Below are 14,269 nucleotides of genomic sequence, written 5' to 3' on the forward strand. Positions count from 1 at the left end.
CAGTGAAAGAGTATGAGCACCGACATCTAGCAATGAGTGTGTGTGAACATAAATGTAATGTCGGTGAGAAATACGTACTCCCCCAAGCTTAGGCTTTTGGCCTAAGTTGGTTTATTGCCAGGGATAGCCTGGCGGATACCCATAGGTGTAGCTGGGGTCGTACTGAGATGTGGATGAGGAAGGCTCCGATTGCCACTAGCTGACAATCATCTCCGGATCCCACTGGTAATTAGACTGTCGTGAAGAATCAAATTGTGGTTCCGGCTCTAGCTCCTCGGCTGGTGCAGGGTTCCGGTAGGCGTGAATGGCCGCCAACGGAACAAGGTATGTGCCTACAGTCAAATCAAACAAAGAAGGAGCAGGCAAGGTAATAGTCTCAGGATGATGTTTATTAAAGAACAATTGATATTTAAGCTCTCCTTCCCTATTCTTAACAATAAAATCATGTGCCACCATACTTTTATAATCTAAATAAACACGAGGTAGCACCTTTTCTTCCTTCTCATAATGCCTAATAGGTATGTTAAAATGTGCAGCTAGGCGTGTAGCATAGATGCCTCCAAAGATGGGACCCTTAGTACGGTTAATACTTAACCGTCTAGCAATAATGTCGTCCATACTAAAAGAGTTATCACCGTATAAGCCGTGGTGCAAAATGATAATATCAGGGATACTCAGGTTTCCACAGTTTCCGCGACCAATTAAGCAACGACTAGCAAATAATGCAAAATAATATAAAACAGGAAAGTGTATGCTAGTGATTCGTGCATCAGAAACCTTCCTTGTTTCCCCTATAGTGATAGTGTCAATAAATTCCTCCACATCATTACGATGTGGTTCTTTTGTATTGCCCTCAAAAGGGACTAAACAAACCCGACAGAAATCATTGAATGACATCTCCTTATGCTCATCATATAAATGAAACTCCACCGTAGGTGGCGAGTTCCTAGAATGGAAATGAAAATTTTGCACAAAGGTATTTGTGAGTAAGAGATACTGATCGCATTGGTCGTGGGGGAAAGCAGTGAGGCCTGTATTTTGAGCCAGTTCATGAAAATCTTCATAAATACCGGCTGCTCTCAAGAAATCCTTGGAAGGCCATTCACACGCCCGAACCTCCGCGGTGCGCGGCAAATTATACTTAGGCTTCGGTGCCTTTTCCTTCGAGTTTTGGCTCGATGAGCCCCTCAATAGTCTCATCATCATTTTCTGAAAAATTCTGAAATTTTTAGTAACTTCAAAATAAAAGTGAACCAAACTCAATAAAAATTGATAGCAACTACTCCTACAAGTGCCTAGAGCATATATCATGCATCAAAACTACTTTTGACCATATAAATTTAACATGCAAGCTCAAGAACAGGGTCACCTAAGCAGAAAATATTTGCAATAAATAAAGCATTAGAACAAAAACTAATTGGACCAATGGAGGAGTCACATACCAAGGAACAATCTCCCCAAGCAGTTTTGTGAGAGGTGCTTTGAGCAAGGAGATCGAAAATTATAGCAAAGAGGACTGGAACTCGTGCTTGAGTTGGTTTTTCGTGTTTGTTGGAGGAAGAAGAAGAGGATGGGTGCAGGAATAAGTGGAGTAGGGCCACCGTGGGCCCATGAGGCAGGGGGGCGCCCAAGGGGGGTAGGGCGCGCCCTCCACCCTCGTGGCCAGGTGGCAGCTCCCCCTGCGGTAATTTTTGCATCATAAATCCTTAAATATTCCCAAAAAAATCATATTAAATTGGCATGTCATTCTGAGGACTTTTATTTTCGGGATATTTTTATATTGCATGGATAAGCAGATAACAGACAGAAAAATATTTGTTTTTATTTTATTTAATATAAATAATAGAAAGTAAAAGTGGGGTACAGAAGGTTGTGCCTTCTAGTTTCTCCATCTCATGATCATCAAAAGGAATCCACTAACAGGGTTGATCAAGTCTTGTTAACAAACTCATTCCGATTAACATGAAACCGGAGAAATTTCGAATAACACTAGGTTACCTCAACAGGGATATGCACATACCCAATAATAAGTATATTATATTTCTTCTTGACAGTAGGAAGAGGAAATTCAAAACCTCCAAATATAATCGACGGAATTTTTTCAATAGAGTTGATACTGTGAACTTGAGGTTGTTTCCTCGGAAAGTGTACCGTATGCTCATTACCATTAACATGAAAAGTGACATTGCCCTTGTTGCAATCAATAACAGCCCCTGCAGTATTAAGAAAAGGTCTTCCAAGAATAATAGACATACTATCGTCCTCGGAAATATCAAGAATAACAAAGTCCGTTAAAATAGTAACGTTTGCAACCACAACAGGCACATCCTCACAAATACCGACAGGTATAGCAGTTGATTTATCAGTCATTTGCAAAGATATTTCAGTAGGTGTCAATTTATTCAAATCAAGTCTACGATATAAAGAGAGAGGCATAACACTACACCGACTCCAAGATCACATAAAGCAGTTTTGACATAGTTTCTTTTAATGGAGCATGGTATAGTAGGTACTCCTGGATCTCCAAGTTTCTTTGGTATTCCACCCTTAAAAGTATAATTAGCAAGCATGGTGAAAATTTCAGCTTCCGGTATCTTTCTTTTATTTGTAATAATATTTTTCATGTACTTAGCATAAGGATTGGTTTTGAGCATATCAGTTAATCGCATACGCAAAAAGATAGGTCTAATCATTTCAGCAAAGTGCTCAAAATCTTCATCATCCTTTTTCTTGGATGGTTTGGGAGGAAAAGGCATGGGTTTCTGAACCCAAGGTTCTCTTTCTTTACCATGTTTCCTAGCAACAAAGTATTTCTTATCATAACGTTGATTCTTTGATTGTGGGTTATCAAGATCAACAACAGGTTCAAGTTCTATATCATTATCATTACTAGGTTGAGCATCATCATGGACATTATCATTAACATTATCACTAGGTTCATGTTCATTGCCAGATTGTGTTTCAGCATCAGACATAGAGATATCATTTGGATTATCAGGTGGTTCAGCAATAGGTTCACTAGAAGTTTGCACAGTTCTATCATTTTTCTTTTTCTTCTTTTTAGAAGAACTAGGTGCATCAATTTTCTTTCTCTGAGAATCTTGCTCAATTCTTTTAGGGTGGCCTTCAGGATACAAAGGTTCCTGAGTCATTCTACCAGTTCTAGTAGCCACTCTAACAACATAATCATTTTTCTTACTACTAGTTGAATGCCCGTGCGTTGCCACGGACACACGAAGTATGATGTGAAAAGATTACTCGACAAAGTCATAGCATGGACTTGGATATTTTAAATGAGTGCTTTTTATGGAATATATTTCGACAAAAGAACAATGTCAAAGGTAATTCAAAATCTATGAACATGGACAAACTTGTTTTTAAATGTAGATAGTAACTAAATCATCCGTGAAATTAGTACATCCCTTAAACACCATAGATACAAACAAACGTGACAAAACAGTCATCTACATAGCAGATACAAACCAAGTACGTGATAACTACACTTGCAAATTGAAACACACAATCATGCGTAATAGACATAACCAATGTCTACTATCTGTACTACATGTGGCGAGCTTTCTTTGTATACATCCTGTGTCGGGGCTCCTTTGTAGACAACTCGCTCGCTAGGAAAGCCCGCCTTCACTGAATAAATTGCTGAACAAACTTCATGTCAATCAACCCATCTATTATTTTCTAGCGAATATCTGCAAAAATATATATTATAAATGTTGCATTTAATAATATTTAAACTTTGTCTACATATATTAATAACAATCATAAGTAATTGATTTGTAGTTGATAATAAGTCATAACTACTCACCATTAAGTGCGCGTGCTGCAGTATGATCCGGGTTGAATGCAAGGGTGGTGTAATTTGAAGTTTTCAGATTTCCTATTGCCAAATTAAAAAAATATTTAGGTCGACATAAAAATACACTTTCTTAGAATATGCAATACATATATTGGTATAGATGTGTCAATTACCGTATTTGCAATCCTGACAAAGCATAGTGGCAAGGACAATAGATTTACCGCCTTCAGTTGTTGACCACCTATATGAGTTCTGAATCAAGTTGCCATCCCAAATCCCAACAACTATAAGTTTGCCCCTACAATTTGGAATATTTGAAAATGGTAACCATGTCAAGGATTTTTTGAATTAATTTCGATTACTTGGTATAAAAGAGTTGAAACTATTATATACCAAACTACACATACCACATATCCATGAAGGTGACCTCTCTATATATTTCAGCACCTGGGTATCCCCCAATGCGTTCATGTCCATCATAATGAACGACTATGTCAACTATGTCTGTATCAATTATCATTAGTCAATTCTATATATCAAGATTATCTCTGTGTTAGTAAGTATTATATGCCTGAATGCATACCTACGAAAGTGTTTTTTGGACACCTCCGAACTTCCTGGAATTCATATATACAACTATGATTTAAATAGAGGTATATTTTTTTTCCAAGGAGCAGTATCATAATTCATATGCAACATGCAAAATAAAATGTTAAAAAGCCTACATCTAAGATTTTTGATAGCCCTGACAACTGTCTAAATACCTCGGTTCTATTCCATTGACCCAAAATAAATGTCTCAATTTTATACTCCCTCCATCCGAAAATACTTGTCTTCAAAATGAATAAAAAGAGATGCATCTAGAACTAAAATACATCTAGATAAATCCTTTTTTATTCATTTTGATGACAAGTATTTTCGAACAGAGAAAATACTAACTTTAATACAAAATTGTACTAAGATTGGACATATATTTTGGGACGATGTGAGTATATGCTACTCCAATATATATAAAATATAGAGCCTTGCGACAAAAAACTATTCTACATCGGTGACTCTCAGTCTCATTTTCTCCTCACGGCTCACCCCTTTACCCTTCAGCTAGCCACCCAGCTCCCCTCATCCCCTGTGCAGCCGCCGGCGCATCACGGCGCGCATCCGCACACCATGTGGTGCGAGGCACCCATCCCAGCCCAACTTCCCACCCCTCGCCTCCGCACCATCCCTACCGATGGCTGCGCCGTTGCGAGCCTCCCACACCTGCCCCCATCACTCCCTGCTGTCCGGCGAGATCTGGGGGGCAGCGCTCTCGCGGACGCGCGCGCAGTCTGGGCGGCGGCATCCACCGCGCGGCGCCCCTGCCCCGCGTCCCCCACCCCCCGCCGCTCCGCTGTGACGGTGCCACCGGTCGGAATCTTCTGGTGGCAACACTCGGCGACAGGGGCACGCCGTGCAGCGCGAGGAGACCCTGCAGCAAGCCGTGCTCACCCGGATGGGCGGAGATCGAGCAGGAGTGGATTCCGTGGTGCACGACGACGCCGACGGCTTCTCTTCGCCATCGAGCTCTGCTCCCCTCCCTCTGCGTCAGAATCAAGGTGCCCACGGATCTTCTTACCTTGTCACTGTCGGCTCCCCCCTCTCCCTCCACGTTCTGCATTGGTAGCTGTGTTGGATGTACACAGTTTGAAGGCTTGCTAGATGAGTAGTAATATGTATACGGTTAGGATTAAGTTGTTTATTTTGTGAGATGAGGATACAACTTTTTCTCGGGGTTGTTTGGATTCAGAATTTTAGCCAATTATGTTTCCATAAACTCGTTTGAAGGTCTAACAACCTGAAATTAGTTAGTGTAAAAAAGTATAGTGTTTTTAGGGGCAGAACAAGTAAAACTTTTTTTTGAATATTCTCAAGATTTGAAGACAATTAGACACACTGAACTGGTTCCTAGTTCCTACATCAGGACTACTACCAAATGACGAACTAAAATGCCATGGTAGCATCAGCCTTATTATTCTTACTCTATGGGATTTTTCACCAGTGCATGCAACTACACCAGACCCTGGCAACTGCAGCATTCGCACTTGACCAAAGAAGCTCCGCTTTTTTCACGCGGAGAACAAACCATATGGCTCGCCCAACCATTGTGCAAGTTCATCTGAACATGATCATGCCGCTCGCAAAGTGGAATACAAGCACACGATGACGTTTACTCCAATGGTCACTGCAAAGATGATGGCGAGAATGGCCATTGAAGCAGCTCTACGATCCATGGTCACCACGGCTACACCCTTTGCTGCTGCCTTCTTGCTGCCGCCATCTTGTCCAAGCTTCATCCCTGTCTCATTCCACCCCGTGTTCGCTGGTCTCTTCTTCTCTGCTGGTTTAAACAGAGCTGGCAGTGAAAGACATGCGGGTGAGTTGATGGGCGCGACCCGCTCTTGTGCCGGCGGTTTCTGCTTCGACACATTCTCCACTGTTGCTGTTTCAGTCATGGTATCCACTTTCAGTTGCTCTGAGATCTGTGACTGATGCGCTGTCATCTGTGTTGATGAGGTCTATTGATCACTGCCATGGCCGTGCCCGATATGTTCTTCATGGGTGATCTCCGGGCTATTGGTGGGAAGAGAGCTTTCATCGGAATTCTTCACACCTTTGGTGGCATTTGGTGTGACCTCATTCTCGACGCAGCTCTTCACTGAATTTTGGTCAGGATTCTTCACATCTTCACTGTCCAGATCATTAATGATCTCAGCACTTTCCTGGCTTGCGTTTGGATCCAAATTATCTGTAGGTTTGCCATCCAATTCATCAGCAACAATTTCATCCACCTGCTCCTGAATCTCTTGAAGCTCCTCTGCTTCCTTACCATCCAACCCATCAGCTTCAACCTCTCTAACCTCCCTGCCCAGATTCTCATCAGATTGATCAGGTGGAGGGGAAGGAGTGGAGAGAAAGATGTCTGTCCCCACGTGGTGCGAAAAAGACTATACAGGATTCTGTATTATGTCGCGTTAAAACAATCTGGAATATAAAGGATTCTGGAGGTGAGCTTAAATGAAAGTATTTCCTTCTATCACTATTCCTGTCACGAGGCATGTTTGTTCCCATGATGTAATGTTTCGTTTTCATTTACGATTCTTCTAGAATCCAGTAAAAGTAAACATGGTCTGAGGTTACCTAATCTTATACTGCAATTTCAGAATTTCCTAGATTTGCTTTGACAGTTTCAACACATGTTCTTCACACTAAAATAAACCTGCAGTATTTTTGCATTACCAAAATGAACTTTAGATGTGGGAGGGTCTCCAATATATATGAACTTAACTGTGGGAACAGAACAGGTGGCATAACTGATATGACATAACTTTGGGGAACAAGTGCTATATAGTTGACACATTTGAGATGCCAGAACTTGTTCAATGTAGTTGGAGTAAAAGTTAAAGATGCAATCTGAGTACTAACATTATGAAGTGTCGTTCAACAATTTCAGGCTTGTCCATGGTCGATTTGGACTGGTCAGGTTGGTGTTGCCTTATTCTGTGCTACGTTATATTGTTATGACGAGATTTCACATTCAATTTGTTATGCTCAATTGCTCAATCTGTTTATGAGGGTCCGGTTCATTGCAACATCAGCGTGCCTTCCTGATCTCTTCTTCCTTCTAGCAATGATGGTTGTGATTCAGCAGAAATTCCATACCTTCATGGTCAACTGCTGCATCTGGAATACGTATGTGAAGCATACCTTAGTATTTTAATTTAACTCCTCACCTGAAGTTATTCTCCTTAGTTCTGCATTTGTGTTGAGCTAATATGGATATGGTACATTTTTTTTGCTATATGGATATGGTACAACTTTGGCTAAGCAATGCAACTTTCATTGGGTTTTTAGTACTTGTACTTAATGTGCGGATAGAGACTCCGAAATTGTCATTTTAGTGTACCTATTTGCACATGTATTTCCATATTTGAATGTTCTCAACCATGCTGCTAAAATGTTTGTGAATATGCTTACAAGTCTACTCTGACATGGAGAGAAAATGTCAAGCCAGTAAAATGCTTGCAGCATTTGGCTGATGCTTCTCGACAAAAACCGTGTGTTGCAACTCCGTGAGCATTTTGCTGATCCTAAATTGGTGTTATTAAACTTCAGAGATGAAGGAAAATGTCTGATTTCAGGCTTATTCTCGTTGTACAAAATTGCAGTCAAACACAACCCCTTCCAATACGTGAGATAGCTGGATATGTGGGAAGGGAAGCAAAATATATGAGAAAGGTGGATGGTCGGTGTTGGCATTTATGAAGAAAAATCTTATCATTATCTTGAACATGGTTTTCCTAGATTTGTTTTTGACAGTTTCACATGTTCTTCTTACTAAAATAAACCTGCAGTCTTTTTGCATCACAAAAATGATATGACATAACTGTGGGTCTCCAATATATATATGAACTTAACTGTGGTAGATTTTGTAACTTTGGGATGCCAGAACTTGTTCAATGTAGTTGGAGTAAAAGTTAAAGATGCAATCTGAGTACTAACATTATGAAGTTACTTTGCTTGCTGAAACAGGTCAGGATGGCAAACCTAGGGAGTTCGGGCACCATGAAACATAACAAAGGTGGATATCCGTCCTTTGCCGTCGGAGAGGAAGAAGACGGTAGGCGGGCTCAGAAGATGACGCAGCAATAGCCGTCGAGCGGAGGTTGTGTTTGGACGCCCTGTTTGTGGTTCGGCATGCGAGGTTGCGAGATCAGCAGAGGCTGTAGCTCCCACAGCTCGCGTGCGAACGATGTGGCCGGCGTGCGTTCGCGTGTGGATGGAGCTCGTACGCCAGGAAGAACTGGCGTCTTGATGGAGCTCGTACGCCAGGAAGAACTGGCGTTCGCTAGCGGGTCGAAGAAGTTTGATTTTTGGTCGATGGACCACGTCCTCGTTCGTGGGTTGCGGAACTGTTTTTTTATTGACTGGGCGCGATCGTGGGGTTCCACGGACTTCTCGTACGTGGGCTGATTTTTTTTGTGGGCGCTGAGTTGGTGATTTTTCGTACGTAGGCTGAGTTGGTGGGCTGCTGCGTGCGTGTGGGAGAGTGGGGATCGAGGGAGGGGGTCGAACGAGGTCGAACCATCACGACGTTCGATCCCCCATTAATAGTAGAGATTCATCTCATCGAGCAATTCTTTTTGAGCTTTAAGTACTTGTTCAACTTGGGTGGTAACCATAGAAGCATGTTTGCTAACAAGTTTAAGTTCACCTTTAATATTAGCCATATAATCACCCAAGTGTTTAATCATATAAGCATCTTGTTTTAATTGTTTACCAAAATAAGCATTGAAGTCTTTTTGCTTAAAAATAAAATTATCAAACTCATCCAAGCACTGACTATGAATTTTAGTAGGAGAGATTTCAGCTTTGTCATATCTATAGAGAGAATTTACCTTTACTACCTGTGTCGGGTTATCGGGATCAGGAGGTTCTTCAATAAATAAAAGATTAAGATCATATGTTTCTTCAATAAACGGTAAATTAAGACCATGTATTTCTTCAATAGGAGATAAATTCTTAACATCTTCAGCTCTAATACCTTTTTCTTTCATAGATTTCTTTGCCTCTTTTGCATATCTTCGGGACTGAGAAATAGAACACCTTTCTTCTTCGGAGTTGGTTTAGGAATAGGATCATTAATTGGAGCACGAACTGGCTCAGGAGGTGCCCAATTATTTTCATTTGTCAACATATTATTCAATAAGATTTCAGCTTCATCCGGTGTTCTTTCCCTGAAAAGAGAACCAACACAACTATCCAGGTAATCTCTGGAAGCATCGGTTAGTCCATTATAAAAGATATCAAGTATTTCATTTTTCTTAAGAGGATGATCAGGCAAAGCATTAAGTAACTTGAGAAGCCTCCCCCAAGCTTGTGGGAGACTCTCTTCTTTAATTTGCACAAATTTGTATATTTTCTTTAAAGCAGCTTGTTTCTTATGAGCAGGGAAATATTTAGCAGAGAAGTAATAAATCATATCCTGGGGACTACACACACAATCAGGATCAAGAGAATTAAACCATATCTTAGCATCACCCTTTAATGAGAACGGAAATATTTTGAGGATATAAAAGTAGCGAGATCTCTCATCATTAGTGAACAGGGTGGCTATATCATTTAATTTAGTAAGATGTGCCACAACAGTTTCAGATTCATAGCCATGAAAAAGATCAGATTCAACCAAAATAATTATATCAGGATCAATAGAGAATTCATAATCCTTATCAGTAACACAGATATGTGAAGTAGCAAAAGCAGGGTCAGGTTTCATCCTAGCATTTAGAGATTGCTTACTCCATTTAGCTAATAACATTTTGAGTTCATATCTATCTTTGCAAGCTAAAATAGTTAAAGAAGCTTCTTAATCAAAAACATAACCCTCAGGAATAACAAGTGATTCTTCATCATCAGTATTGTCAGATTCCATATTTTCAATATCTCTAGCCCTAGCAAGTTGTTTGTCAAGAAATTCACCAAGTGGCACAGTAGTATCAAGCATAGAAGTAGTTTCATCATAAGTATCATGCATAGCAGAAGTAGTATCATCAATAACATGCGACATATCAGAACGAATAGCAGAAGCAGGTTTAGGTGTCGCAAGCTTACTCATAACAGAAGGTGAATCAAGTGCAGAGCTAGATGGCAGTTCCTTACCTCCCCTCGTAGTTGAGGGATAAATTGTTGTATTAGCGTCTTTCAAGTTCTTCATAGTGTCCAGTAGATATAAATCCCAAGTGACTCAAAGAATAGAGCTATGCTCCCCGGCAACGGCGCCAGAAATTAGTCTTGATAACCAACAAGTATGGGGGATCTCAACAGCTTTCGAGGGTAGAGTATTCAACCCAAATTTATTGATTCGACACAAGGGGAGCCAAAGAATATTCTCAAGTATTAGTAGCTGAGTTGTCAATTCAACCACACCTGGAAACTTAGTATCTGCGGCAAAGTGTTTAGTAGCAAAGTAATATGATAGTGGTGGTAACAGTAACAAAAGAATAATGAAAGCAAAGTAATATTTTTGGTATTTTGTAGTGATTGTAACAATAGCAACGGGAAAGTAAATAAGCGTAAACCAGTATATGGAAAGCTCGTAGGCATCGGATCAGTGATGGATAATTATGTCCGATGCGGTTCATCATGTAACAGTCATAACATAGGGTGACACAGAACTAGCTCCAATTCATCAATGTAATGTAGGCATGTATTCTGAATATAGTCGTACGTGTTTATGGAAAAGAACTTGCATGACATCTTTTTTTCTACCTCCCGTGGCAGCGGGGTCCTAATGGAAACTAAGGGATATTAAGGCCTTCTTTTAATGGAGAACCGGAACAAAGCATTAGCACATAATGAATACATGAACTCCTCAAACTATGGTCATCACCGGGAGTGGTCCCGATTATTGTCACTTCGGGGTTGTCGAATCATAACACATAATAGGTGACTATAGACTTGGAAGATAGGATCAAGAACTCACATATATTCATGAAAACATAATAGGTTCAGATCTGAAATCATGACACTCGGGCCCTAGTGACAAGCATTAAGCATAGCAAAGTCATAGCAACATCAATCTCAGAACATAGTGGATACTAGGGATCAAACCCTAACAAAACTAACTCGATTACATGATAAATCTCATCCAACCCATCACCGTCCAGCAAGCCTACGGTGGAATTACTCATGCACGGCAGTGAGAATCATGAAAATTGGTGATGGAGGATGGTTGATGATGACGACGGTGACGAATCCTCCTCTGTGGAGCCCCGAACAGACTCCAGATCAGCCCTCCCGAGAGGTTTTAGGGCTTGGCGGTGGCTCCGTATCGTAAAACGTGATGATTTCTTCTTCTCTATTTTTGTCTCCCCAAAAGCAAATATATAGAGTTGGAGTTGGAGCTTAAGGTCTCCAGGGGGCCCACGAGGTAGGGGCGCGCCCTAGGGGGGGCGCCCCCACCCTCGTGGACAGTGCCTTACCCCCCCTGGTCTTCATCTTTGGCGAGGATTTTTTATTATTTATTGTAAGATATTCCGTGGAGTTTCAGGTCATTCCGAGAACTTTTGTTTTCTGCACATAAAACAACATCATGACAATTCTGCTGAAAACAGCGTCAGTCCGGGTTAGTTCCATTCAAATCATACAAGTTAGAGTCCAAAACAAGGGCAAAAGTGTTTGGAAAAGTAGATACGACGGAGACGTATCACTACACTTCAAAATGAAGAACATATCCATGAAGGTGGCGAACGCCGTTGCTTTTACAAATCCCCTCGAGGCAACCTTCCATTGCAACCCGATTCCAGCGGGCTATGCTCGTGTCTTGGTTGATGAGGTGGTGGACCAATATTCGGGGCTAGAGCTTGACATTCCTGGAGGTGACGAGGAGCACACACTGGGAGAGGCCAAACATCTATCATCCTATGGAGAAAGGATTGCATCATCTTTCGAAGGCCACCGACACCGCGTCAGCCGACTCCTCGTCGAAGTCCGCCACCGAGTCAGCAGACTCCCGCTCCTCCAAGTCCGCCAACGCGTCAGGACACTCCTCCTCCTCCAAGTCTGGCAAAGCGTCAGGCCACTCCTCCTCCAAGTCCGACACAACGTCAGACAACTCCTCCTCCAAGTCCGGCACAACTTCATGCAACTCCTCCTCCAAGTCCGACACAGCTTCTGGCCACTCCTCCTCCAACTCAGCCACGTCAGCCGTCTCCGCCGCCTCAGTAATCACGGAAGAGAGCCACCGCAGCTATGGTGCCTAGCGGTACAAGTCGAGGTAGTACGGGAGGTACAGGCGGAGGTAAGCGATTTCAATACGGTCCAAGCCTCGCGCCTCTTCCATAGAGGCCTTACGACAAGTCCGAGGAGGAAAACGCAGCCATAGTGAAGGCCCATGTGGAAGCCCATTTTGCACCCAAACCGCCACCGCCGCCAACGGAGAAAGTGCCTGAGGAAAAGATTGACCACTTCATTCGTATGGCTAGAGCACCGGCTCCCAAGCATGTTGACACAGACTATGAGCGCCACCTCAGGAAGTTAAATTGAGCACGTCTACAGAATGAGGCGAGCTCGAGCTCGAGCAAATTAGCTGGCAAAAAATGCGGTAAAACCGTTCTCCAGCTGGGAGAACAGGTGGCGCAATCAATCCCCCCGGTTGTTGTGCCAACAACACATGAGAGTACGCGCGCCTAATATTATTGTGGGCAAACCGTTAATGTTCCCCAGCTGGGCGATGTGGTAACAACCGAGCAGCATATAACTCAGACTGAAATGCTCAAGATCACTGTTGGACAACTCCTCGAAATCGAGGCCATGTCTCCGCTTAGAGAGGAGGAAATAAAACGAAAATATGTCCGAGGCCAACCCTTGGTCGAGCCAGACGAGGTCAAGAAGCTCCCAACGAGAATGTATGAATTGCATCAATGGTATATGAACATTACCAAGATTTTCAATCGAGAGTCCCTCATGGTGAATGTCAAGAAGGATCATTACTTTCATGAGAAAGTTGTGTCCGTTGAATATTCAGAACTATTTCAGTTATACAATCAAGACACACTCAACAAATCTATCGTCAGTTGCTATTGTCTGTAAGTGATTTCTTTCTGTAATTTAAGTCTCAAGCTAGATGTAGTGATCATTTTGATCAACCATTACCTGTAATTATCCCCACTATATTCTTTTCTGTGGTATTATGCAGGATGAAGATGTATGAAATGAAAAAAGGTGCACGCTATGGCATTGGGTTCATTGACGCAAATACCATTAATGAATACACATGGAAATTAGATACATATTATCGAGCAAGTGTAGAGGAAAGCATGTTAGAGTTCTTCAAGCACCTCAAATACAATGAAGATATACTACTTCCTTACAATTTCCTGTGAGTCACACCGTCTTGTACTACAAATTATGTTTTTGCTTACTAGCTAGCTATATGTTTTTGCTTACATATATATGCCCGCTTAATTAAGACATGCAAATGTGTGTGCATGCAATTTTCACTGGATCTTGTTAATCATTAAAGTTGATGAAGGAACAGTTGAAGTACTAGACTCACTACTTAAGAAATAAAGTGACTACACCATCGTGAAGGGGATAGTCGACAGGTAATTTCAATCATTATTAACTATATCTCGGTCTATTTAATTAGTTTGTCATTTCTTGATAACAACTATTTAATAACCCCTTTATTCATTTTCTTTGTCAGCGGGTAGGGTTTGGGCAAAGTTCATCAACATCACTCCAGGCCAATGGAAACAAAAACTGAAATGGTATCGACCCAAGGTAAGTAATTAAGTAGTACTAGCTAGCTAGATGCCATCTCTTTAATTATCATGCTTGATTAATTATTATCTGATCAAATTCCATTCTGGTAAAGGCCCTGAAGCAGACGTCGGGGAATGATCTGTGTGGATACTA

At 41.6% G+C, this 14,269-nt stretch overlaps 1 long non-coding RNA gene and 1 pseudogene across 1 annotated transcript; one reads left to right on the forward strand and one right to left on the reverse strand.

The window, feature by feature from the left end:
• The first annotated feature begins 4,908 nt into the window (after nt 1-4,908).
• LOC147977881 (uncharacterized) lies at nt 4,909-8,995 on the forward strand. The gene is made up of 3 exons (XR_015617975.1): nt 4,909-5,409; nt 7,305-7,543; nt 8,384-8,995. It is a non-coding gene; the product is annotated as an uncharacterized LOC147977881 (long non-coding RNA).
• LOC147977882 (uncharacterized) lies at nt 5,404-7,162 on the reverse strand (annotated as a pseudogene).
• Nucleotides 8,996-14,269: the final 5,274 nt, after the last annotated feature.

The sequence above is a fragment of the Triticum urartu genome, chromosome 3A, assembly GCF_056163025.1.
Source record: "Triticum urartu cultivar PI428250 chromosome 3A, HENAU_Tu73, whole genome shotgun sequence".
Lineage (NCBI taxonomy): Eukaryota > Viridiplantae > Streptophyta > Magnoliopsida > Poales > Poaceae > Triticum > Triticum urartu.